Here is a 27,641-nt window from a genome sequence, read left to right on the forward strand (position 1 = left end):
ATACATCCCCCACACTCCCACATCTACACACCCATACATTCACAGCCCCCACGCACTCACACACACATGCACACTCACACACTCATACACTACGCCCCAAATTGAGACAATCTTCCTTTCCTATTTTGTAACCTGCCTTTTTCAATTAACTATACTGTGAGAAAAATGTCTTAAGTATTTATTTTTAGGAAACTCTCGTCCCATCATCCGGATGTAATCTAACTGCTGTCCTCTGGCGTGGCCGCCGCGGCTGCTTCCACTTGTTTGCTCGCACAGATTAACCCTGGCTGGGTCCTTGCACGGCTCTGATTGTGTCTGTAAGTTCCGAGGAGGGAGACTACTGGGATAAACGATAAACCTGTAAGCCCTGCAGCGCAGCGCGTGTTTCTGACCCGTCCTCCGTGACGACTGTCCTGGCTCTGGCTTTTGACGAGCCCGAGGAAATTTCCTCTCGGAGGAGACTGGGTTTTCCTCCAGGAGTGCCAGGTGCCAGCCGGGGTCCCCAACCCCCCACCCCCAGCCCCAGCCCCCCCACAGTCTCTCCTCTGCCTGCCCCCTCCCTCCCCGCAGCCTCCCCCTGCCTCCCCACAGCACTCTCCTGTCTGCCAAGAGTCGCCCTTCACAGCCGCCTGCACTTTTACCCTGATGGGCTCATTATAGGAGCCACTCTGGGAACAGTACAAATTTGGCAAAGTGTATTTCCCAAGTCCTCTTCCCTTGGGTTTTTTTGGGGGAGGTTGACTTCCAACCAATTCTTTTTCTATGGATTTCCATGACAAAGGTCTGGAGAACGGGCCCTTTCGCCAGCTCCCGACACAAATAAAACTAATTAATCTTATTTTTCAGAGTAGAGCTGCTGTCAGCTTCCCCAGCCAGCTTAGTGGGGGTGGGATGAGTGGGGGTGAATGTGAGGGTGTGAGTGAGCGAGTGTGGGTGGGGTGTGGGGAAGCATGGGAGCTAGTGTGTGATTGTGTATGAGTATGTGGGAGTGTGGGGTAAGTGTGTAAGGTGAGTGTGCAGGTGTGTGTGGGGGTGAGTGTGTACAGGTGAATGTGGGGGTGTAGGTGTGTACAGGTGAGTGTGGGGTGGGGGTGAGTGTGTACAGGTGAGTGTGGGGTGGGGTGTGTATAGGTGAATGTGGGGTGACTGTACAGGTGAGTGTGGGGGTGTGGTTGAGTGTGTACAGGTGAGTGTGGGGGTGGAGGTGAGCATGTACAGGTGAGTGTGGGGGTGGGGTGAGTGTGTACAGGTGAGTGGGGTGTGGGTGAGTGTGTACAGGTGAGTGTGGGGTGGGGGTGAGTGGGGGTGAGTGCATGTGTGAGCACCTCCCCGGGCCCTCCCACCTGGGGAAGGTCGTGCGGTAGGACCCCCAGGAGCGGTGACCAGGCCACAGCACGACCGCGGGGACGGGACTCCGTGGCAGGGAGAGCCACGTGAGACCACGACGGGGACGCGGGCTGCTGGGAACGACCGGCCCGACCCACCGCGTGACTTTAACCGGCTTCTCCTTCTCTGTCTCCCGCACAGTTTTCCGTAGTTGGCAGGATGGCCTGGGGGTCACGCGCCCTGGCCCCGGCCCCGGGTGCTGCCGCAGCTCCGAGGGGGAGGCTGGTGGCCAGAGGCCTGGCGCGTGTGTCTGGGGAGCGGCGAGGGAGCTCGCGTGCAGGAGGACGACACGCAGTCATCGGGGCTCGAGAGGGTGCGAGGAAAGAGGCTTCAGGATGCTTTCTCTCCGGCTCCACAGAGAACACACTTAGGAAAGACCTCTGTCCCTTTCAAGGCATCGTCGGAGGTGGCCTGGGATCTGGCTTTGGCCTGGTCTTGGGGGGGCCACGCCGACCCGCGAGGTTGCTGTCCTCTCGGATCGCGGAACCGCCACCTACAATGGGCGCCGGTTGAGGGCAGTGAGCAGCTTGTGCTCACCCCATCCCTCCGCCCTCCCCTCCCCACGCACACCAGCCCCATCCCTGAGCTGGGGGGGCCGCCCGAGGCCCGAGACACACACACCCGGACTATTTCTGGGGTGGGAGGCTGGTGGGGCTGCCCGAGGCCGGCGGCGATGGCACGTGGCCACTGCTTTTCATCCCGTGTATGACCCGTGGTGCCGCCACCCAATACCAGCACCTGCCCAGGCTGCCCAAGGGCACACAAGCAGGTCACCCAACTCTCCCCCTGCACCCCGTCCGCACAAGAAATAGTTCCACATTAAAAGAGAAAACCAAGCTGCCACCTGAGGCCATGGCATCACGCCCCGGGCCTCAGTTCCCGGCCCTGTGATGACTGGAGGTGCTGCAGGGGGTCGGTGTGCTCCACACACCACCAACATTTAACCTGGCCCTGATGATGCACGTTCGTGCAGGACCAGGGACCCCGGTGGCTGTGCCGACCATGACAGCCCCCATCTGGGTTCCTATCGTGTCTCTTGGTGTGGTCCCCACCCCACCACACAGAGGGCAGGAGGCGAGTCCAAGAGACAGGAGTGTGCTGATAGGAATAGGGAGCACTCAAGTGGGGACATTTGGGGATCCTCTCCCATTCCCGGGGCCCATCCTGGGGAGCACAGAGCGGGGCTCCTGTAAGGACCACAGACCCGGCACCTGGACAGCAGACAGGGCGCTGTCCCTCTCAGTCCTGGCGGCTGAAGTCCAAGGTCAAGGTGTCATCAGGCTTGGTTTCTCCACAGGCCTCTGTCCTTGGCCTGAGGATGGCCGTCTGCCCCTGTGTCCTCACGTGGTCCTCCCGCTGTGTGTGTCTGCGTCCCGTCTCCTCTTCTTACGAGGGCCCCGGCCACACGACATTGGGGCCCACCCCGGTGACCTCATTCCACCCTCACCACCTCCTTAACGACCCTGTCTCCAAATAGTGTCACATTCTGAGTTTCACTGAGGGTTCGAACTTCCCCCGGGACTGACCGGGGGCAGGGACCCGCTCGGCCCACAAGAGCCCCCCTCCGCCAACCCCTGAACAGCCCTCCGCCGGCGGCCGCTTGTGCAGCACACCTGAGCTGCAGGGTAAGGAAAGCGCTGGGACCCACCACGGGAATAGGAGAGCGAGGAGAGAGGCAGAAGGGAAACATCCCGTCCTGGCTGAGAGAGGACTCGAGACAATGTTAAAGGGACGGACGGGACTGCAGAGCCGGGCTGCTGCGAGCTGGGGGGGCCGGGGGGTGGCTGCACGCCAGGCCAAGAAGGAACAGAGCCCCCCGACGCTCACGGACTTCCCTGTGCTCTGCTGGCCTGCACCTGCACCGGAGCTCCTGTCCATTTTGCAGATACAGAGACTGAGGCACGGAGAGGCGACAGCTCATGCCCAGCAGCTTATGCTCAAATGTCCCCAAATGTGGGTGCCGGAGCCAGGGCTTGAAGCCAGGGCCCTCTGACCCCCCAGACCTCCAATCTCCCACTCACCGGGGCTGCTCTCTTGGTCCCCCAGAGTGGAAAACTCAGGAACTGGGAGTCCGAGGAGGGCGAGGGCAGGGAGAGGTGGTCACCTCCAGCCGTGTGTGGGTCCAGGCAGGTCACAACGGGTGTTTACAACTCCAGGTGTCATAAGTCCGGGCAGGCTTCCCTCTGTTCATCCTCCAGACCAAGCCGTCCTGGGCCACCTCTGCCCCCGTGGGGTGCCCGACGCAGCAGCCTCCCAGGACTGATCCCTTCGGGAAGCCACCAGATGGAGACCCAGTTGGGGAGCCCCTGTCCTGTGCTCTGGTTCTCCACAGCTGGTGGGGTTCAGGGGCGGCTCTGGGTCTTGCCTGGGGGGAGAAAGTGGGCTGGAGGCTGGGGGTGGTCCCTAGAGTCCTCCACTCTACCCTTCCCCAGAGCCAACTGGAAGGGAGTGGGGTCTCTAAGGCCCCCACGGGCCTGACTCCTGCCTCTTGGCCTCAGGTGCCTTCAGGAAGGCTGTGGGACTGAGCCTTCCCCTGGGGCCACCGGGACGTCCCTCGCTCAGGACTGTCGCCTTGTGTTCCCAGGCAGAGCACCACAGACCCCGGGGCCTGCTGCCTCTCAGCTCCCACCGCTGCTGGGCTCACAGCCCTCAGCCTCGCCAAGGCTGCCGACAGCAAACCAGTCTTCCCAGCACCCTTCTCTCTCCCCAACCTCACTTTTTAATTAAAAAAAAAATTCTGGGTGCCTAGGGGGCCCAGTGGGTGAGTGTCTGCCTTTGACTCAGGTCATGACCCCGGGGTCCTGGGATCGAGTCCCACATCGGGCTCCCTGCGAGGAATCTGCTTCTCCCTCTGCCTGTGTCTCTGCCTCTCTCATGAATAAATAAAATCTTTAAAAACAAAATAAAATAAAAAAATTTTCAAAACTGGTCCCAGTATGGCAATGAATTCCTATTGCTGGGTTTGGAAGGAGGATTTTCTTAGTTCATAGTTTCTTTCCTCCTGATTTTTAAAAGGTACCTGCTTTCCAGGGGCGCCTTGGTGGCTCCCTTGGCTGAGGGCCCCCGACTCCTGATGTCAGCTCAGGTCATGAGCTCAAGGTCATGAGACAGCCTCTGCTTCTCCTGGGGCTCTGCGCTCAGAGATTCTCTCCCTCTGCCCCTCCCCCTGCTGGTGCCATAAATAAATAAATAATAAATAAATAAATAAATAAATAAATAAATAAGTAAAATCTTTAAAATAATAATAATAATAATAACTGCCTACTAGTTGTCAGGTCCTGGCCCAGGGAGAAGGTCACACACAACTGGAAGTGATTTTCTGGATTAAGAAGTAAATCGGACAGATGCCAACCCAGGCGGCTCCCGGTGCCTGGGGCGCCTTTCCCGGCCCCCTTTTCAGCCTGGAAGGCGCTGGGCTGTCACCGGCTGGGCTGGGTCCCGGAAGGCTCTGGAAAGAATGACGGGGGTGCAGCTGAGCCAGTGCCAGGAACCCGCGCCCCGGGAAGACCTTGCAGCAGGCGCTCGGCCAGCCGCTAGGGGCGCGCGCAAGTCAGAGGCCTCCAGGGGGGACCCAAGAGAGGAGGCTCCCAGCGGCAAGAGACAGGGCACCTGCCACCTGCCCAGCCCAAGACCGCCCTTCTTTCTCACACCACTCCCTCTCCTTTTCACACGGACAACACAGAATGGCCACAGAGCTCCCTAGTGCTCAAAACAGTGCCCGCACGTGTTTACTGAATTCATTCACTGTACGTAATAACTCCATGAACTGACTTCATCAGCCAATCCTCTTTTATTAAGCATTTAATTTGTTAGCAGTTTCCCTCAATTTTTTTTAAGATTTCATTTTTAAGTAATCTCTGGACCCAACGTGGGACTCGAACTCACAACCCCCAACTCAAGAATTGCATATTCCTCCGACTGAGCCAGCCAGGCACCCCTCCCTCCATTGCTTATTTTCATGCCAAATGCTATTTATTTATTTATTTATTTATTTTTTTTTTTGCCAAATGCTATTTAAAAATAACTTCTTGGCCCCTCTCTTCCTCGGGGCTGCCTGCGGAGGGGGCAGCCATCTGTTACTGGGCGTCACGGCCGCCCTCAGACCTCTGGTGAAGCCCAGGATGGCTAAAAAGAGGACCAAGCGGTTCATCCGCAATAATCAGACATCCACATGTCGCAATGAAGTGCAACGGCAGCAACCCAGGGGCACTGACAATAGGGTGCGCAGAAGATTCAGGGGCCACATCTTGATGCCCAACACTGGTTACGGGAGCAACAGGGAAACAAAGCCCGTGCTGCTCGGTGGCTTCTGGAAGTTGCCAGTCCACAGCGTCCAGGAGCTTGAGGTGCTGCTCTTTGCAACAGATCTCACTGTGCAGAGATTGTTCACAGCGTCTCCTCCAAGAACCACAAAGCCACTGTGGGAAGAGCAGCCCAGCTGGCCATCAGAGTCCCCATCCAATGCCACGCTGCACAGCGAAGAAAATGAACAGACGGCTTATGTGCACATCATATTTGTGTTAATAAAACCATAAAACTACAATAAATACGGGCACCTCAGTGGCTCAGTTGGTGAAGCATCTGCCTTCGGCTCAGGTCATGATCCCGGGGTCCTGGGGTCTGCTCAGTGGGGAGTCTGCTTTTTCCTCTCCCTCTGCTGTTCCCCCTCCTTGTGCTCTCCCGCTCACTTGCTCTCAAATAAAAACATTATTTAAATTATAGAAGTAAACTAGACACTGTAGAAAATACCGGTAAACAAAATAAATAAGCATTAATTCTTACCATTCAGATAATTTTTAACATATAGTATATATGGTATAGTCTTCCAAACCGCAATTTATACCTAGAAACATAAATGGTAGATTTTTAAAAAATGGCTCATTCTGTTTTGTAAGTGACTTTTCCAATCTAAGAAAAGTCACTTTGAAAAATAATCACACACACACACACACACACACAACTACACAGTCTTTACCAGCTCCTAAAGGCAGTGGTTTTGTCTGTTTTGCTTATTGCTATATATAACGCTCTGATGGGCCCATCCTTATTTTCTTCCTTAAAAACAAGTGCTCAGAAATGGAATGTTTGGGGTAAAGGGATCCATAAATGTTCTTTCAATATTGCTAGATCCAATATGAGCGTATGCATCCCTCCCACGCACCAGCACACACCAGAGTCTCTGCTTACTCACACTGCTGTTTGTGTTCCAGACATCTGATTACAGAGAAGCCAGCCTTCCCTCCTCTGGATTCTGGCTAGAGGTGTCTTCTTCACATTTCCGCACAGGCCCTTTGTCCATTAAGAAATTATTACACTCTACAATAGCACTCTGCTTGCACGATTTGATGGGATACACGTGTTCAGGGATGTATTTTCTGCACAAAAGGCTTCTATTTCCTTTTTGCATGTGTATTCATAAATGAGTCTGCAGTTTTTCTCTGGAGTATCCTCTTTTCAGGATTTTGTGAGCTATCAGGTTTTTGTGTTACCCTTGTAAAATGAACTGGAAAGCTTCCATCTTGTTCTACGCCCTGGAATGGTTTATAGAGCATGAGAAACCCAGAGAAGGAAAATGGTAGTGTATGAATAAACATGAAAAGATATATGACAAATATAAGTATAGAAAAGACGCCCTTTCTCAAAGCAATCAGGGAAATGCAAATTAAAGCAATAATGAGATACCTTTTTTTTTTTTTAAATATCATGCTGGCAAAATTTTAACAGTGGTAAAATCCAGGATGACAATATTAATGGAGATGTGAATAATTATAGGCTTTGGGGAGAACCTATTAAACTTTTCAAGTCACCATATAATCTGGAAATTCCACCCTGAGGGGTGTGTGTGTGTGTGTGTGTGTGTACTCAAGAGAGCAGAGAATGTATATCCTTGTAAATACCCGTGCATGAATGTTCATAACAGCATTATCCATAATAGCCTAGAAATGGAAACAATGCAAATGTTCAGCAAGTCGTGAATGGATAAACAAATGGGGCATAGCCATCCATTACCATGGACATTATTCACCCATAAAAAGGAACGAAGCACTAATTATCTGCTACAACGGAGACAAATCTTGAAGACGCGCTAAGAGAAAGAAGTCAGACACAAAAGGCCAAATGAAAAGGATTCATTTATATGCAACGTGCAGATAGGCCAATCCATAGAAACAGAAAGTAGATCAGTGGTTGTCAGGGGTTGGGGGAAAAGGCGAATGGGGAGCAGCTACGAGTGGGTGCAGGTTTCTATTGGGGGTTATAACACAAATGTTCTAGAATTGGTGGTGGTGGCTGCATAAAATTGGGGCTATACTAAAAGAAACTGAATTGGAAGGGCGCCTGGGTGACTCAGTTGGCTAAGCTGCTACCTTTGGCTCAGGTCATGATCTCAGGGTCCAGGGGTCAAGCCCCGCATCCGGCTCCCTGCTAAGCAGGGAGCCTGCTTCTCCCTCTCCCTCTGCCCCTTCCCCCTGCTTGTGTTCTCACTCTCAAATAAATAAATAAAATCTTTAAAAAAAAACAGAAAAGAAACTGAATTGGATACTTTAAAATGGTGGGTTTTATGTTAAGTGGATTGTATCTCAATTTTCAAAATTGCAAAAAAAGAAAAAAAGAGAGCTAATGGTAAAATAAAAGTCACTTGACAGTAGAGAAATCTGGCAAACAGCAGGACAGCCAGGTGGTCACTCTTAACGTCTTAAGTGCTAAGTCGTGTTGATAGCATGTACTGTCGATGTGACATGCCAAGAATGACACTTCACCTCTGTGGTCCTCCTCCCAAGAAACCACAGCCTCTGTCTAATCATGGGGAAAACACCAAGCAAATTCAAATTGAAGGTCATCCTACAAAATATATGACTGGTCATCCTCAAAACTGTCTAGGTCATCAAAAACAAGGAAAGTCTGAAAAACTATCCCGCCAAGAAGAGCCGCAGGAGACACGACAACTAAATTCATGTGGTGTCCTGGGTGGAATCCTGAATATAGAAAGGACATCAGGGGAAACTAAGGCAATCTGAACAAAGTAGAAACTTGAGTTATTGCTGATACGTAGTCGTATTGGCTCACTAATTGCCAGTACAGCACACTAACGTGGGATGTGAGGAACGTGGTTGACAGTGCGGGGAAGGTGGGAACTCTCTGCATCTCTTTGCAGCTGTTCTGTAAATCTCAAACTATTCTAAAATAAAAACATTTATTTTAAAAACTTAAAAACAGTGGCTGCCCATCTCCCACCCGTCTTTGTGAGTCAGTGTCCCTGTAGATTGTCAAATGAAAATATCCAACACAGCAATTCAAATCTGATGGCAAGAGATGATGGTGGAGGTGGTTCAAAGGAGAATGATTTAAATATCAAAGGGTTGAGAAAGGCACCGTGGAAAACTGATCAAATACGGCTGCAAAAATGATCCTCTTTCTTGGCAAAGTCGAACCAGCAGGGCAGGACATCGCATCAAGCTAGCTGTCCTCTGGGCTTCTGAAACCCCACCCCACCCCCCCCACCCCCTCACCCCCCCCACCCCCCCATCCCCCGTCAATACTTGATGGATTCTTTGTTCTAAGAATCAGCATGTGGCACCAGCCCTGGGAGAATGACGGGTCCTAGTTCCTGGAGCTAAACCTGCGACAGCCTGGCAGCCAGATCACTTGAAGCCATCCCAGGCTCCCTGTAGGAGGGACACCAGGGCCCCAAACCCCCACGGCTAAAGGATGGCTCCAGACTCTAAATATACAGCCAGTCACGACTTGAAGAAGAAAGACTTCGCTGTAGATTCTATAAAGGCTTTCTCTGGCTCTCTGGGGAGTGAGGGAACCTCCATAGTTACGAGTGAACCCCACCTGGGCCAGGGAAGAGACTGGACATATGTGTGTGTGTTGAGAGGGGAGGACGGGGTGGGGGGGAGATGGGAAGGGATGGAGCTGTCCATCCTATGCAAGTAGCAAGCAGATCTCTCTCTCTCCATCCCCCCCCTCCCTTTGTCTCCCCTTCTCTCTCTCTCTCTCTCTCTCTCTCTCTCTCTCTTTCCCTCCACCCCCACCCCAGCCTCTCCTCTAGGATGGAGAGAATCAGCTCTGAGATAGCCTGTTTCTGTGCTTTGGGAAATCCACTACCACCACCTTTGGTTACAAAAGCCTCAAAGCTGCTCCTGAAATATTTCTTGGAGCAAACTGGGCCGTTAGCCCGGCTGGCAGGAGCCTTACGGGTGCTGCGTCGGGCGGGCTCGGGTTTGGCTGAGCTGGAGCTGTGTTTGGGGTGTCTTGCTCTCCTCTCCCAGGTGAGGGTAGACGCGTTGGCTGTGTGCGCTCTGAGACAACCTTGACCTTGAACTGTCGTTCCTTCTGGAGGATCTTTGGAATGTGACTCCCGGGCAGGGCGAGGCCGGGAACACACAACCGCCCACACAGCCAACCAGGAAGCCACTAAAATGAATTGGCAGATGCATCAGTGCTGATAGGAATGGTCTCCACCACCTTCTGCTAAGTGAAAAGTACCTGACGGTGTGATCCCACGTGTCCACGGAGAGTTTCTAGTAGGTCAAGCCAGAAACTTAACAGAGGTTGCCTCGGGAGAAGGGTACTGAGGACTCGGTTAGGAAGGAAGCTTGTGTACCCTCTTGAACTGTGCGGATTTTGACTGCACTCGTGTGTTATATGTTTGTGTGTTACCTAACATTCGTGCCTTACCCTGTGATTTTTAATGGCTAACCTAACCAAACTGGGTCAAAGAGTTACGATAACAATCCTTTTCACACCAGCTAACTGTACTATAACATTCTAAACAAATATCTTTGTCTACAAGCCAGGTTCCAGCCCTGCCTCCCCCTGCGACTGCTGCTGCTGGGGCCAATCGTGGGTCCCTAGGTAGCCTATGGATTTTGACGTTCCGTGATTCCCCGTGCACCCCCAAGACACCCCAAGTAAGCACATAGCAGAACACAGGATAGCACGTTTACCACCTGAAGACAAGTCCCCTTCACTGCTGAAGACAATTTCTCCTCCCAAGGGAACTATGCTCCCGAGAGCCCCTGCACTAGTCATCTGCTGCTGTGTAGCCAACTACACGAACTCAGCAGTTTAAAACAACAGATGTGTCTTATCTGCCCAAGAGTCCAGGGACGGCCTGGCTGGGGCCTCTGAGGCCACAGGGTCTCGCAAGGCCATAACCCAGGGGTTGGGCAGGCTCACTCTCATCTGGAGGCTCAACTGGGGAAGGACCTGCTTCCCAGCTCATTCAGGCAGCTGTCAGATTCATCCTCTCTCAGCTGAGTGACTGAGGGCCCTGGCTGTGGCCTGAGGTCCCCCTCTGGTGCTTGCTAGGTTCCCTACTACGTGAACTCCCACAACACGGCTCCTTATCTTACCAAGCCAGCCAGGAGACTCTCTAGTGTGTTAGTGCGTGCTAGTAAGACGGAATGTGCTTGCTTGCTCTCTCTCTCTCTCTTTCTCTTTCTCTCTTTCTATATATGATAAGGTAATTATGAGAGTGACATCTCCTTACCTTTACCATATTCTGTTGGTTATAAGAAAGTCACAGGTCCACCACACTCGGGGTGGGGGGATTATGTATTACTAGGTTATGAACATGGGGCCATGCCTCAAGAGTCTATTCGTGCACCCAAGGGTCTGTCTACCAAATCCCCCAATGAGGAGATTTTGGAGCTGTCACCGGCAGGGCCCTTGGGCTAGAGTGGTAGGGTGCCACATTGCCAGGATCAGGGGAGCCTTATAGGGCTTGTGTCCTGCAGGCTCTCAGATTCCCAGTGGCTAGTCCAGAAAGACAAAGGTAAAGCCAAAGGCCATAACCCTAGGCAAAGCTTGGCCAGGTATGATTATGTATGACATTAATGGTAGCCCTTATTTGTGCAGTGCACACCTGCACAACTCTACACAGCAGCCCTGATTCACACCTGTGGATGAGAGCCTTCTTCTGGGCAAGATGTCACTGAGGATTAATATCTGGTGCAACTCTAGGTCCACCAACGAACCATATGTCTATGCAGCAGAGTTGACCTTACACTATACCCTCCTTCCCAGCTATTCCTTGATTTTTCTATTCCTCAAACACATCCAGAATGCTTGCAATATTTTCTCTGGAGTTTTGTTTTTGGGTTTTTTTTTGGGGGGGGGGGAGGGGTTTGGTTTTTTGTTTTGTTTTGTTTTTTGTTTTTTGTTTTTACTGCTTTCACCCGAGGCCATTTAAAGTTCCCATCTTTTGGGACTTGTTTGTTTTCCCACGATGCTGGGTGGTCTCTAGCAACAGAGTATCCAAGTCAGCTGGGGTTTCAGAGGAGACCCTGGTCCTTCAAGGGCAGTGACTGTCACAGCTAATTTGTCACAACAAATTCCCAGACATCTTTGGCACATCCCAAGACATAGAACAGAAGGTACTGAATTTCAGAATAGCTATCATTTATTTTGTGTCATTGCTAGCTCTTTTTTTTTTTTTTCTGAGAGAGAGAGAGAGAAAAATAGAGAGAGCACAAGTATGAGTGCAGGGAGGGGCAGAGGTAGGGGAGAGGGAATCCCAAGAAGGCTCCTCACGCAGCACAGAGCCCCACACCGGGCTTACACTTATGACCCGAAGTTCATGACCTGAGCCAAAATCAAGAGTCAGTTGCCCAACCTACTAAGCCACCCAGGCGCTCCTATTGTTTATTCTATAATTCATAATGCAATACCATCTGTTTATTGAGCACTTTCCATGTTTTACATATTTCACCCATTTGCTTCTTCTGACAGTCCCCTGAGGCAGGTACTACTATAATGATGCCCAACAGAAAGAAAAAAAGAAAACAACTGTGGATTGGAGCAGCTTAGTCCCCTGTCAACTAAAGGTCAAGCTGGGATGGCACGGTCTGCCTGGCACAGAAGCCTGGCTGTCACATGTGGGACACAGATACCTGTGAGGTGTAAGTGAGAATCCCTCACCTGGACCTGTCGGGGACATCCTCAGATTTCACTACTGTTCACAGTGCCTGTGTTGATGCTCGACCTGTGTCTCTCCAACACAATAAGTCAGCCATAGGAACTCGCTCCTACACACAGCCAGTCGTGAACCATGGAAACCACAGGGAATGCCTTTAGCTTTCATGAATTAATGGTTCCTGCTTTGCATTTCCTTGTACGATGACAGTCTACCACTGCTTACTTCTCTTTGGCATGTGTGATGCCGAATGGAAACAGGCTCAGGAAAAAAGCAAACTAAACCTGGCCCTCAATTTCCCAAGCGAGATTTCCATTTTAGTTTTGCCTAAATGGACTCCTGGCCTTTCATAACTTTTGTGTGGTCGTCTTTGACCTGAAGACAGACATGCTGATGGCCGACAGGGCCGCCGCCACCATGCCCCCTCCTCTCCTCTGGCAGATTTCCTCACCCTGGCCGTGGGGTGCTCTCCCTTTGGTCTACAAGCCCACTCAGTCCTTGGCTTCCACTCATCTGATTCCTCTCCCACTTTTGAGAAGGGAAAGGAAGACTCCCATAGAGAATCCCAAAATAGCAATTCCTTGAGCCTTGGCCTTAGAAAAGAAATGAATTCTGTGCTCAAAAATGTCTGCCTTGCCATATGTCCAGTCATAAAACCGGGCATCCCGAGGAGGGCGTCTGTGCCTCCCAGAGCTATGGTTGGGAGCCAGTCCTCTCTTGGAGTGCTCTGGAAGTCTTCAGTCCTGCTCACCTCCCCACCTGCCACAGGATGATGATTCCACACCTTCTACTCCCTTCTCTACTCCTCCACCTCTCTCTCAGCTGATGGCCTTGCTTCCTATGATGCTGACAAACAGAAGGGAACTTCCACGTGCTCCACCCCTGCATGTGCCACATGCCCTGCCTCCTCGTCCTCCCCTCACAGATATACTATCCATGCTCCTCATCAAAGCTCCACCTCTCGTATCAAGGACATCCCATAAAAAAAATAAAAATAAAAAAAATAAAAATAAAATAAATAAATAAATAAATAAATAAATAAATAAAATAAAAAAAAGGACATCCCATAAGCAATGACCTTCTACCTCTCTCTGGTATCATCAGCATTTCTCTGTCTAATAGGATGATTCCTTCTAGCCTACAAACACACTATAAAACCTCTACTCTTAAAAAGACCTTCCTTTGAAAACCCCCTGGATCCCTCCAGGTACCTCATTCCTCTGCTATCCTTTAGAGTGAAATCCCTCAGAAATGTTATCTAAATGGCTGTCTCTGACTCCTTTTCTCCTGTCTTCTGTTTTCTCTTGAATCTGGTGAGGCAGGCTTTCATCCCCACCACTCTACCTGCAGGAGCACCAACGGCCTCCCTGATGTCAAACCCGGGGGCCAAGGCTCATGGCATCTCACCTGACCAATCAGACACCTCCAATGTGGTTCCACTCATCTCTGTGCACTTTCCTCCTTAGGCTTTCTGCCGTCACAGCCTCTTGTTTCTCCTGTTTCGTTGGTCACTCTGTCTCAGTCTTCTCTCCAGGGCCCTCCTCAGCTCACCACCTTCTAAACTTCGAAGTGATCTGCGGCTTGGTCTTTGGTCTTCTCTCAGATCCACACTCGGTGGTGATCTCAGCCATGCTTATGGATCTGCTGAAGACTTCCAAATCTGTTCTCCCAGTCTGGACTTCTTCCCTGAATTCCAGATAAGCCTGTCTAGCCATCTTCTCAACATTTCCACTTAGATGTTTGCTGAGCATCTCGGGATGCTTCTGGCCCTGGCCGACAAGTAGTAATAAGGACCTGATTTACACTGCTCCCTGGAACAACAGAAACAACAAAATCAGACAAAAATCTATGAAAGAATGGTTTTCAAGATATAGGACACCAGAAAACAGGACAGTGAGCTCTGAGAGGTGGGTAGAAAGGAGATTACCTGTGCCCTACACTGTCCTAGCTGTCTGCCTGGAGAGCTTCTGAGCTGCAGCCCAAGAAGAGGCACTGCAGCAGAGCCTGACAGATGCCCTGAGGCAAAGAGATGGAGCTGAGGGTCTGGGGCGACCATGGCAGCTGGCATTCTAGGGACAGAGCACCGGAGAGGAGTGGGCTGCACTGTGAGCGCTCCAGAGATCTGGAGGTGGGAGAGAGGCAGAGGGAGAGAGAGCCGGAGCAAAGCAGTGAGTGCTCAGCGCATGTGTGTGAGGAAACTACTTGCCAGAAGGATTAGAGCAAACAGCCGAGAGCTCACTTTCACCTGGGAGTAGCACCTGTTCCCGCCAGCAGGACTGGAAAGTTTCGACTCACAGACACAGCAGAGAGTACACAGAGGCTTTTGCTTAGAAGCAGAAATAATTAGCCCTAAACAGCACACTGTTCTGGTGCAACCAACACATCTTCAAAACAAGACCCAAAAGAATCAAACTGTTTCCAACTGACTCCGCTGCATCCCAGAACAAAGTTCAAGGACATTTATAGGAATACAGATAGCCAGCCACCCAAGCAAAAATTATCAGGTGCACAGAGAAACGGGAAAATATGACCCATGATGAGGACAAACACTAATCACTTCAAACTAATGGAGAGTTGACACAGATGTTAGAATTCACAGACAAGAACATTCGGGAAGTTATTATAATTGATGCTAGTAACCAACTTATCACCTCTCAGTCCCAAATTCACCCTTCAGTACCCACTCTGTGGGAATGGGGTGAATTCCTGTAAGCCTTTCCCTGGCAGTAAGCGCAATGATAAGCTCTCACAGCAGAGCACACTGGAAGGACATTTCAAGCAGAAGCGTTTCCCTACTGTGTCCAGCTGCTGCATGGTGGGTCAGTGGGATGGGTGTGAGAACACGTGGGTGTGAGAACCCAGCATGTGTGCCCAGAACCCATGATCCTCAATGCTCTTGAAGTCTGACCTGGTGACAATCTTCCTATGACCTTTCTGACACAGACATTACACACTCCAGGCCTCCTGCCTGCACCAGCACCCTGCTTACCTCTGCTCATCTCCATACCTAGCCCCCAACTGTGGCTCACCTCCATCTGCCTGCACAGGCCACCACTCCTTCCTCATGCCTATGTGCCTGAGCATTGGCTGATGGCCTATTCCCAGCCTGAAGTCTAGGGAATGGGTTTCTGCTAGCCCCAGTGGCTATAGACCAGGTCTGGCCAGGATGAACCAGTAGACTTCTCTGCTTTCCAGTGGGCTGTACCTATAACCTCTCTAATAAGGTCCAGACCCTGGCCTTGGAGAGGGTTCTCCTAGAGCCCTCTCCCTTAGCCCCAGAACACCGTACAGAGCCTTTTTGTATTTTATAATCATTCTTTTATCAGAATTTAATACCTCTTTATACTAAACTTTCCCTGTTTAAACCACTGGGTGTTTTATATATACTATTGAACACAGACTGTTATGTAACCAATTCCATATGTTCAAAAAGCAAAGTAGTGACATGGAAGATATTTTAAAAGACACAAATCAATGGGGTACCTGGGTGACTCAGCCAGTTAAGCATCCAACCCTTGATCTCAGCTCAGGTCTTGATCTGAGGGTCATGACTTCAAGCCCTATATTGGGCTCCATGTTGGGTGTGGAGCCTACTTTAGAAAAAAAAAAGACACATATAAAACTTTTACAGATGTAAATCACACTGTAGGAGATGGAAAATATACTGAATGGGATTCACGGCAGATTTGACACTGCAGAATAGATGATTAATGAACTTACAGACATAATAGAAACTATTCAAAATGAAACAAAGAGAGAAAAGATTTTTTTAAGATTTATTTATTTATTTATTTGAGAGAGAGCACAGGGGAGGGAGGAGTAGGGTGGGAGGGAGAGAGTTTCAAGCAGACTCTGTGCTGAGTGCAGAACCCAATGAGAGGCTTGATCTTGACTCTGAGATCACTCACTATCCAAGTGCTGAAACCAAGAGTTAGACATTTAGCCAACTGCACCACCCAGGTGCCCCAGAAAAGAGAATTTTTTTAAATTTTATTTATTTATTCATGAGATACAGAGAGAGAGAGGCAGAGACACAGGCAGAGGGAGAAGCAGGCTCCACACAGGGAGCCCGATGTGGGAATCTATCCTGGGACTCCAGGATCATGCCCTGGGCCAAAGGCAGGCACTAAACCGCTGAGCCACCCAGGGATCCCCAGAAAAGAGAATTTTAAAAAGTGAGCATCAGTGTGCTGTGGGACCAACTTTAAGTAACCTAATATATGTATAATTGGAATCCAATGGAGGAGAGACCAGGGGACAGAAAAACTCTCTGAAAAAATAGCATCAATGTTTCCAGATTTTATTATAAATTCACATATCCATGCATCTCCACAAACTCCAATTACAAGAAACATGATCAAAACAAATGATAAAGAGAAAATCTTAAAAGCAGCCAGAGGGAAAAAAAGACATGTTACACCCAGAGAGAGAAAGGGATGAAGGCAAATTTTTTACCAGAGACAATGCAAGCAAGAAGATAGTGAGCAACATCATTAATGTACTGAACAAAAATATTGTCAACCTAGAATTTTGTGCCCAGAGGAAATATCTCCAAAGTGAAGGCAAAATAAACACATTTTCAGATACAGAAAAATTAAAATAAGTCATCACTGACACATCTACTCTATAAAAAAGGTTAAAGGAAGGACAATTATACCGATGGATTGGGTGTATGGACCTACACAAAGAAATAAAGAATGTTAGAAACAGTAATGATGTGGATAAATATATAAGATTTTTGCCTTGTTTTATGTATGTATAATTTGCAGTTTTGCTACTTTAAAAAATCACACAGCTCATCCTTCTTCACTGAGAATTTGGAAAGTGGATATGAATCCCTATAGCTGTGACAGGGGAACTCTGTGTTAGTAGCTGGATGCTGACTGAGGATCCTGTGTATTATCTTACATTTTTAAATGTTTTAGGAGCCTTGATTTTTAATGGAATGGCCCTTTGTTGTTTTATGATCCCTTATTTAAAAGGGTCTGCCTCTGTTTTTAACTTCACAAGAAATTATAATAAAAGGTATTTTCTTTTAAAAATATATATATATATTTAGGCTATATTTTATAGCCTAATATATAGGCTATAATTATAAAATATATAACATAATAATATACTGTATTAATATAATGTATTATATAAAACTATATAACATGACATAAAATTATATAATTACATATTATAATACTAAAACATACAACATATGGTCATATAATCATATAATATAAAGATATATATCTTTACAGGTACCTGGATGGTTCAGTTGGTTAAGTATCCAACTCTTGATTTTGACTCAGGCCATGATCTCAGGGTTGTGAGATCAAGCCCCGAGCTGGGCTCCATGCTGGGCATGGAGTCTGCTTGAGATTCTCTCTCTCCCTCTGCCCCTCCCCCTCCTCTCTAAAAAAAAGACATATATACATTTTTAAAATATTTTATTTATTTATTTATTGAGAGAGAGAGAGAGAGATCACAAGCAGGGGGGAAAGGCAAAGGGAGAAGCAGAATCCCCACTGAGCAGAGAGCTCAATAAAGGACTCGATCCCAGAACACTGGGATCATGACCTGAGCCGAAGGCAGACACATAACCAACTGAGCCACCCGGCACCCACGATTTATATCTTTAAAATGTGATTTTCTATGTAAAAATCCCAAAGAATTGACAAAAAGACTCCTGGAACGAGTTAGTTGATAGTGAGATTGCAGGATGCCGGTTAATGTCCACGAGTCACTGCTCCCCTACAAGTGTTCTCACCGGGGAAGCTGCGGGACCCCAGGAGAACGCAGGCTGTGACCAGAGGATCTCACTGTCCCAAATGCCTGAAACAGCCCCACTGAAGTAGGTGGGGGATAAGGTGCTGACCTGAGTCACATTGGGCATGAGACTAGAAGTGAAGGCACATAGATTCTGGAAACCAACCAAGTCAACGGAAGGCAAATTCTCCCTGTTGAAATGAGAGTTCACACAGAAGCGAGAGGAAGAAGCTAGAACCGACCACGTGGTGGTGGGTCGGGCCGCACTATGAACTCATGCTCAATCTAACATAAACTCAGATGGCTACAAATGGAAATAGCTATAGGTGCCTGCTACCGGCGACACGTGTGACACAGGCCAGTATAAACACACGTGTTTGTTGTTCCGTCAGCTGACAGGGTCTAATGGAAGCAACACCCAGTGGCAACGAGCAGGCTTAGCACCCAGATGTTGGGCTCTAATACCACCCACCCTCCAATAAGAAGAAAAAAGCTTTCGGTTACACTAGTGTTTGCCCCCACGGCTATCTATTGCCTCCGGAAGTAACAACCAAAATGTTTGCCTGTACATACTTTCCGCGATGCCCCTGCATAGTGGCCTTGGCACTGGGTGAGGCCCAAAATAAAGACCAATCTGTTGAGCTGGGGTTTCAAGGAGTCACCAAACAGGTCAGATAATAATCCTTCATGAAGGAGGTCTCTCTTCTCTCCCCACAGTGTGGGCTGTTATTTTTGTAGAAATCAACAGACCAACCCAAAGAGAAAAGCAAAGGCTTCTTTTGTCAGGACTTACTCTGGCAAGGGAGTCAGCCACCATCCGCTGGGTTTGGGCAGAGACTCTCAGGCAGGCAGAGGAGTGGGAGAAACGGAAGGTTCCAGGTGTGCCCTGCTGGGAGCCTGCGGGCTGGGGAAGCCGGAGGCGGCCAGCTAGATGCGGGGTGTCCCATGTGACCGGTTAGTATGTTTTGGCCTCTCTGGCTGGTCCTAACCTGCTGGTGGGGACAGGACTTGGAGAAGGGGTCAGTGTCCAGTCCCGGCCATTCGAGGCAGAGAGACTATTAGAGAAATAATAGATGCTGGAGACAGCAGTCTGGCTCCCTGCGAGTCTGCCTTCCAGCAGGCTGGCCTCCTGGGTTGAGCGTGGTCAGTAGAGGTTAGTGTGCTGGGCAGGCGGCGGCAGCTCGTGGGGCAGAGTTCTACTTGCATGCGTGGTCTGGCCGCTGCCTGTGTTTCAGTCTCTTATTTCCAGGCCGCTGCTGGGCTGGGAGCAGGGGATGGGACCAGAGTAAATTATGACATTGCAGGGTCTGCTGTTCTTAGACGATGCAGCTGCTCTTTTTGATAAGCGCTTTCCTGAGTTCTTGCAAATCTTTGGTTAACTTCCGGAGTTCCAACGAGTTGACTCTGACTGTTTTCACCAGTTTTTTTATTGCTTTCTGAAAGGGACAGAATTTCAGAAATCTTTACTGCAGCTTCACTTGTGTCACTTGCCATATTTGGGGGGGGGGGTTGTAAGATTTTTATTTGTTTGAGATAGAATGCGCAGGGGGAGGGGGAGGGGCAGAGGGAGAAGCAGGCTCTCAGCTGAGCAGGGAGCCCAATGCGGGTCTCTATCCCAGGACCCTGGGATCATGACCTGAGCTGAAGACAGATGCTTAACTGACTGAGCCACCCACGTGCCCTGCCGTATTTGTTTTTAAATGGTACAAAAGATGCTCATTTAAGTGGAGAGAGGTTATTTGCCTATCAGCTGACTTCTGCTTTCCCATCTAATTGTGTGATGCTGGATAATGAGTTCCCTCTGGGTTTGTATCCCCCCAGGGATTTGTATGCGGATAATCTAGTCCTCTGCGATTCCCATCTAGGGCTGCCCAGATCCCATTAAATTGTAAACTGCCTGCCCTCAATGCCTTCAACAAGAGCGGAGCCAACCTCGTCTCTTTATCAGCACGGCTGCTGTGCCTAGCGCCGAGTGTGGCACAGGGTGTGCTCTTAATCAATTGGGTGGATAGATAAACACCCTCTTGGCTGACCCAGCACCCACTGGTCACTTGGATGGTCGTGGGAGCAGGGAGGCGTTCCCAGGCTTTGCACAAGCAGAGGGAGCCTGAGGGAAAGGGAGTGAGTGATGGAGAGAGGCAGGGTATGCGAGACCACGCAGGCACCCAGAAATTTCCTTTCCTGAATGCCTTCCAGAATCCTGACCCTTGCCGCCAGACCTGCCCCTAGTTAAGAGATGCCAAGTTTGGAGCAAGTTCGAGAGGGTTTCTGTGTGCTGCTACCAAAGAATTTTGACCACAGCAACATGGATTGGTGGCGGGGAGAAAAAAAGGGCAGCAGTGTCAATTCTCTGCATGGCCCAGACGGGAGCCGTGTTGGTGTTCACGCATTATTGTCTGCCCTTGCATTCACATGCTCAGACCCCCGAGACCCCAGAAACTCCACCTTCCCCTCTCCCACTGCTAATGCAGTGGAGTAATTGAACATGCACAGAACCAGTATGCAAGACCACCACACATGGGGGTGGGGGGAGAGGTGGGTGGGAGTGGGGGTGGAAGGTTCTGGTACAAAGGAGGAACTTGGTATGCTGACGGGAGAGGGCCATACCCCCCCCCCCATCTCAATTAAGCCAACTGGTAGATAAAGAGAATCTTCTGGACTCTCAGATGCCTGCCTCTCTGAATCACTTCCAAGAACCCGGGTTGTGCAAGAAGACAAAGGGAGCTGAGTCAAAACCATGGGGCAGCCCGGGGGGCTCAGCAGTTCAGCACCGCCTTCAGCCCAGGGTGTGATCCTGGAGACCCAGGATCGAGTCCCACGTCGGGCTCCCTGCATGGAGCCTGCTTCTCCCTCTGCCTGTGCCTGTACCTCTCTCTTTGTGTGTCTCTTATGAATAAATAAATAAAATCTTAAATAATAAAAAAAAAAAACATGTGAGCAGCCTTCCACACACAACTCACACACAAGATCACTCTAATGTCAAGGGAGACAAAGCAGTTTGTCCAGCTAAGAGTCAGGGCTTTGTCACGGAGAAGGAAGAGAAGGATGGATGTTGGGTAGCAACTAACGTTGTCCCTGCCCCGCTCTGCTCTGCGCATCTGTGCACAGCGCCCTCCGCAGCTGCCCGCTGGGGAAAGCGTGCCGCGAGTGTGCATCTTCGGCCTGGAAGACTGACCCACGCTGCCCATGCCCTCTCCCTTCTTTTTTTTTTTTTTTTTTAAACTTTTATTTATTTATGATAGGCACACAGTGAGAGAGAGAGAGAGAGAGAGGCAGAGACACAGGCAGAGGGAGAAGCAGGCTCCATGCACCGAGAGCCCGACGTGGGATTCGATCCCGGGTCTCCAGGACCGCGCCCTGGGCCAAAGGCAGGCGCCAAACCGCTGCGCCACCCAGGGATCCCTGCCCTCTCCCTTCTAAGGCAGAGCTAGCCACTCTGCTGTGCCCACAGCCCACGAGCCATACCAGGCATACGGCCCCCTCTACCGGCAGGGGCGGGAGGAACGTTAGGGAGCATCACCGCCTCTGCCAGCGGGCAGTGTCTCCCTATGTGTGTATAGAAGAGACCTTCAGGATCTGTTGCCAGCTGGGAAAAAGGGGAGAAAGCCAGCTGTGAGGCGTATGTAGAGTGTGATCCCAGAAATGTTCTGATGCGGACACAAGGCTGGATTCATCTGCTCTGGGTGCTGTTGCAAATGACCACAAGCCTGGTGGCTTCAAACAACGTTTAATCTCGTACGGTTCTGGAGGGGAGAGTCTAACATCAAGGTATCTACAGTGCAGGCTCCAGGGGAAAATCCGTTTCCTTGCCTTTCTCGGCTTCCAGAGGCCACCTGTACCTCTCTTGGCTCATGGACCCTTCCACCAACTTCAAAGCTGGCAGCATAGCATCTTCAAATCTCTCTCTCTCTCTGATTTCTGCTTGCATCCTCACAGCTCACTCACTCCGACTTCAACCCTCCAGCGTCCCTCTTATATTTATTTAGAGCCGACTTGGGGCACCTGGGTGGCTCAGCTGGTTAAGCAGCTGCCCTGGGTTCATGTCATGATCCCAGGGTCCCTGCTCAGTGTGGAGTCGGCTGCGTCCTCTCCCTTTGCCACTCTCCCTGTTTGTGCGCACTTTCTCTCTCTCTCTCTGTGTCAAATCAATCAATCAATCAATCAATCAATCAATCAATCTTACAATTAGGGCCCATTTGGATAATCCGGGATAATCTCCCCATTTCAAGATCTTTCTTTTAAAAAAAAATATTTTTCTTAACCCCATCTGCAAAATCCCTTTTGCCATATGAGGCAACATATTCAGATTCTAGTGATTAGGACGTGGACATCTTGGGGCATGTGGGGGAAGCATTATTCTATCTATCATCATGCCTATAGAAACTTCTGGAAAGGTTTGTCACACAGTTGGGAGGGCTGTTCTAAAAAGTACACTCAATTATGACCACAAAGTTTGGGATAAAAGTAAATATTATTTAGAACAAGAAAGCAAATTGCAAATACCAGAAAACATGAAAAAAAACAGAAAAAGATATCACACATATAATTTTATTTCACATTATGTATTATATATAAATATTATGTGATCACATTTTTCTGGGTTTTGTCATATTTATAGTATTTATTATTCCTTTTCCCACTCTAGATACTTTCATCTCTACCTCTGTATTCTTTGAGTATATTTTGAATAGTAATTTTATACAATTGAGTATAATCTTTCTTAAAGAGAGGCCCCCCCCATCCATATGTCAAGACTTAGACCCCTAAAAACCTGGATCTGTCCCAGAGTAGAAAATATTTTTCCAAAGAGAATATAATTGTTTTCTGAATTAAGTCAAGATCTGCTATGTCATTCAATTGAAATCTGCTAAAAATCCGGAAAAAAAAAAGAACTAGAGAAACCAATTCTAAAATTCCTGTGGAAGAGTAGAGATCCTAGAACAGCTGAGGTATTTCTGGTGCAAATAGGAATAACGGGGTTTGTGCCACCTGAGTTCAAGGTTTATTAGCGAGGGACAGTCATGAGAAAAGCATGTGTTGGTGGAAGAAAAGAGGAGTAGCTCATCGGAACAGAACAGAGTCCAGAAACAGGCCTAGACACATTTGGGAACTTGACATATGGTTGCCATGACATCACACCTGGGCGGCGGCAGGGGGAAGAAGGGACAGCTCCGTACAATACCACTGGAACAACTGGTTTTCTGTATTAAAAAAAAAAATTACAGTTAGATTCCTACCTAGCACAATACCCCAAAGTAAATGCCAGATGAATGGAAGGATTAAACACTCAAATATTGAGAATAAAACTATTACCAAAAAATAGGAGAATTTCATGTATGATCTCAGGGAAGAGGAGCTCTTAGTGAAAAAGCTCGAAAAGGAAAAGACTGGTGGATTGGGCAGCCTCCACATTTAAAACTTCTCTATGGCGAAGAAACCATAAACGAAGTATTACCAAGCCACTGACCAGAGGAGATTTCACACCCTCTATGATACATCTGGCATATCTGACGTAGGATTTGTTTCAGAATGTATAAAGAACTTCCACAAATCAACAAGAAAAAGACAGCTCAAAAGAACAATGGGTAGGGGGATCCCTGGGTGGCTCAGCAGCTCAGCACCTGTCTTTGGCCCAGGGCGCGATCCTGGAGTTCCGGGATCGAGTCCCGCGTCGGGCTCCTGGAGTGGAGCCTGCTTCTCCCTCTGCCTGTGTCTCTGCCCCTCTCTATGTCCATTGTGAATAAATAAATGAATAAATTAAAAAAAAAAGGAACAATGGGCAAAGGGTATGAACAGGCATTCCCAGAAGGAAAACTCTGGATGGCAAATAGGGCGGTAAAGCACAAATTGGCCATTCAGGGACATGCAAATTAAAATCAAGGAGAAAGATCATTTTGTTCCCACCACATGGCAAAAGTCACCGAGTCTGTCACTGCCAAGAGGTACAGGGAAATGCAAACCGTCAGGTACAGCTTGTGAGCATGCAAAGTAGAATGAACGCCTGGAAAGCCAATTTAGCAAGGTTAGCAGAGTTGAAAACGAGGTACCCACCAGCCAGCAATTTTATTTCTGGGGATCGGCCTTGGAGAAACTCCACACCTGGGTCACAGGTGGCTTTTCCCAGAGTGTTTGCTGCAGCAGCACTGTTTGTAATAGCAAATAATCGAAAGCAACCTAAATGTCCAGCCACAGGTAACTGGATAAACAATTGTGAATTATTCTTATGAAGGAATAACATGTGCCTATTACAGTGAATGCTGTGGGGGCGCCTGAGTGACTTAGTCTGTGAAGTGTCTGCCTTCGGCTGAGGTCATGATCTCAGGGTCCTGGGATCCAGCCCTGTGTTGGGCTCCCTGCTCTTGTCCTTTATAGTTAGTTCATCTCCCTTATTCCCTTTTAGTTTTCAGTTTCCACTTGGATGTTCCCAGGAGCTGATCTCACTGTCTCATTATGTAATGGTCATGTTGCCTCCTCTTTTCTAATAATCCCATTCTATTTCTGGTGCCTGCCTTATTGAGTTAGCCAGGACTTCCAGAATAATACTAGGTAAGCTGGCAAGGGTGGGTATCTTTGGATCTGTCTTCATCTTACTGTCTGTGGCCCTTCCATCCCATTTTCGTGGTAATCTGCACCAGGGGACCCCAGGGTCATGCTCCCAGCCTGTCCGATGGAGGTACTGTCTGCTTTTCCCTTTAGTGTGTGTTTGGGGACTGCCGTGAAGCAGAATACATTTCCTGTAGAAAATGTACGTTGTGGGGCACCTGGGTGGCTCAGTTGGCTGAGTGTCTGACTTTTTTTTTTTAAGATTTTATTTATTCATTCATGACAGATACAAAGAGAGAAACAGAGACATAGTCAGAGGGAGAAGCAGGCTCCCTGCAGGGACCCTGATGCAGGACTCGATCCCAGGACCCTGGGATCACAACCTGAGCCGAAGGCAGACACTTAACCGCTGAGCCATCCAGGGGTCCCCGGTGTCCGACTCTTGATCTCAGCTCTCAGGATCTCAGAGTTGTGAGTTCAAGCCCCGAGTTGTGCTTTATGCTGGGTGTGGGGCCTGCTTAGGAAAAAAAAAATGTACGTTCAGAATTCCTTCAGGTGGACCTGAATGTACGATAGCACATGGAGGGGCAGTTCCACCGCCACATGGACTTGACCTAAAGCTAATCTATCATCTCCATCAGTCACCATTCGGTTCAAAGTGACGGTGTCTTCTGGGAATTCAGAAAGGCTTTGGAAGCATGGTATGGATCACCTGTTATTTAAATATTGTCTAGGGACACCTGGGTGGTTCAGCGGTTGAATGTCTGCCTTAGGCTCAGGACATGATCCTGGAGTCCCGGGATGGAGTCCCACATCGGGGTCCCCGCATGGAGCCTGCTTCTCCCTCTGCCTGTGTCTCTGCCTCTCTCTCTCTCTCTCTCTCTGTGTGTGTCTCTCATGAATAAATAAATAAAATCTTTTTAAAAAACTGTCTAGCTAAGAAGTTATGCTTCTTTGTATTTGTTTCTATAATGAGTAGCAGCCTTAAAGCCACTTAGTTGGTGAGACCTGTGCTCCAAGTGAAGGATTAATCGTGTTTAAAGGAGACCTTCGTATTGCTATGAAGACAATAAGTGAAATAAATGAAAGCTTAAAAAAAAAAAAAAAGGAAAACTCAAAGTCCTACGACCTTGACACAAAAATCATGTTCATTTTTGTTCATTTACAAAATGAACATCTATTTGTCTCTGCCCATCTATTTGTCTTTTTTTAGAATTACAGGCATTGAATTTCTACAGTTTCTACAATTTGAGCATTGTTTGCTTCATTTAATCAGTATGTTCGTGGTTCTACATAATCTGCATAATGATCAAGCTGCATCGCTGGGTCAGTTACCAGTTCCCTAACCGAGTGTGTGAGGTCGCTTCCAGGTTCTATCATACACGCACAGTGACTATTTTGTGCCAGGCCTTTTTCTGTTTTGGAATTACTTCCTCAGGCCAATCTCTAGAGTGGAATTCTGCATCTAAGGAAGGTAAGTCTTGGGGCTCCTGGTGCTCAGTTGGTGAAGCGTCTGCCTTCAGCTCAGGTCATGATCCCAGGGTCCTGGGATGGAGCCCCATGTTCGGGGCTGGAACAAGCCCCTGCTCAGGGTGGGGGGTGTCTGCTTGTCCCTCTGCCTCTGCCACTCTCCTGCTTGTGCTCTCTCTCTCTCAAATAAATAAATAAAATCTAAAAAAAAAAAAAAAAAAAAAAAGGTAAGCCTTGTAGGACTTTTATTACCCTCCTAAGGGGTTGTGCTGAGTCCTCTGATGCCAGCAGAGCCAGAAGTGGCCCAGGTCCACTCTGAATGGTGGCTCCTTCTCTTCACTCCTAGGTGTCACAGCATTGTTGTCACCAGAGTTCTGGAATAGGGTTTTAGTTATGATGCTTTGGAAAGGAGTCACCGTTATGAATGTTAGCTCTTCACTCTGGTCTCCAGCCAAAGAGAGCTGTGGCCATGAGGGGAAGGGCTCGACACAGAGATGAGACTGCCTTGGGTGACTCCAATGTGGTCCTAGGAGTTGCGGCCCGCGATGCAGAGTCAGGGCGCGACCCTGGACTCTTATAAATGCTCAGAACGTGGTAAGTTTGCTCCTGATCCTATTGCTGCCTTGTCCACTGGAGTGTTTATATAAACTCTAACAAGTAAACACTTTCTATTGTGTTTGAGGGAAAACAGTGTTCTGTAGCGTTTTGCCCGGAACACTCACCGAAGTGGACAAGGTCAGATACCTAAAATAATGAAAACTAGAGGTACGCTACAAAATATTAAGTCAAAGGCAGCAGGACTTCACTGCAAGGGTGGGTTCAGCATTCTGACTCCCTGAGGATGTGCCATGATGAGCCCTGACCTGATGGCACCCACCTTGGTCATATCTGCAGGGTCCATTTCACCATGTAAAGCAACAAATTCGTAGGTTCCAGAAACTAGGACAAGGCTGTTATTTAGTCTACCGTCCATGGGCACACACCCACCACACCCATGCATGCACGCAGGCACACATTCCTACTATTGAAGTCTTCTACGAGAAGTAACTATTTTTAAAAATATTTTATTTATTTATTCATGACACAGAGAGAGGCAGAGACCTGGGCAGAGGGAGAACTCAATCCTGGGACCCTGAGATCATGCCCTGAGCTGAAGGCAGATGCTCAAGCACCGAGTCACCCAGGCGTCCCCAGAACTAACTTTAGAAGTAGCACTTTGCATCAGCAGCCTAGAAACACCTGAAAATATGAATCAACCTTGGTAAGGGACTAATACAAAAGAATATGAAATGATATAGGCTGGTGGCCATTTCCGTACATTTCTGCAAGAAAGTATAAGCAAAAGGCTTTGGAGAAAGTCAGCTTCGCTCCGAGCTTTGCCAGCTTTGGGGCCTGATCTGATGGGCAGCCTGGAGGCGGGAAGAATCACATGAGCACAGCCTGCAGGGGCAGCGGGGGGGGGGGGGCAGGGGATCCTTTACAAATGTCTCTATTCCAGGGGGCACCTGGGTGGCTTCATGCTTGAGCGTCTGCCTTCGGCTTAGGTCGTGACCCCGGGGTCCTG

The 27,641-nt window shown here is 48.9% G+C and overlaps 2 long non-coding RNA genes across 6 annotated transcripts; one reads left to right on the forward strand and one right to left on the reverse strand.

Moving 5' to 3' along the window:
- Window positions 1-587: 587 nt before the first annotated feature.
- On the reverse strand, window positions 588-15,902 carry LOC112669977 (uncharacterized). Of its 5 annotated transcripts, XR_007405802.1 has the most exons (7): window positions 14,553-14,779; window positions 13,715-14,118; window positions 6,169-6,229; window positions 4,652-6,079; window positions 4,406-4,555; window positions 2,598-3,751; window positions 588-1,879 (listed from the first exon to the last, which is right to left on the reverse strand). It is a non-coding gene; the product is annotated as an uncharacterized LOC112669977 (long non-coding RNA). The 5 variants fall into 5 exon arrangements; XR_007405804.1 differs by lacking the exon at window positions 14,553-14,779 and adding an exon at window positions 15,791-15,902 and having other exon boundaries at window positions 4,652-6,229; XR_004819023.2 differs by having other exon boundaries at window positions 4,652-6,229.
- Window positions 8,950-13,272, forward strand: LOC112669978 (uncharacterized). Its single transcript, XR_003142706.3, has 3 exons — window positions 8,950-9,914; window positions 10,184-10,301; window positions 12,124-13,272. It is a non-coding gene; the product is annotated as an uncharacterized LOC112669978 (long non-coding RNA).
- Window positions 15,903-27,641: the final 11,739 nt, after the last annotated feature.

This window comes from Canis lupus, chromosome 25 (genome assembly GCF_003254725.2).
Source record: "Canis lupus dingo isolate Sandy chromosome 25, ASM325472v2, whole genome shotgun sequence".
Taxonomy (NCBI): domain Eukaryota; kingdom Metazoa; phylum Chordata; class Mammalia; order Carnivora; family Canidae; genus Canis; species Canis lupus.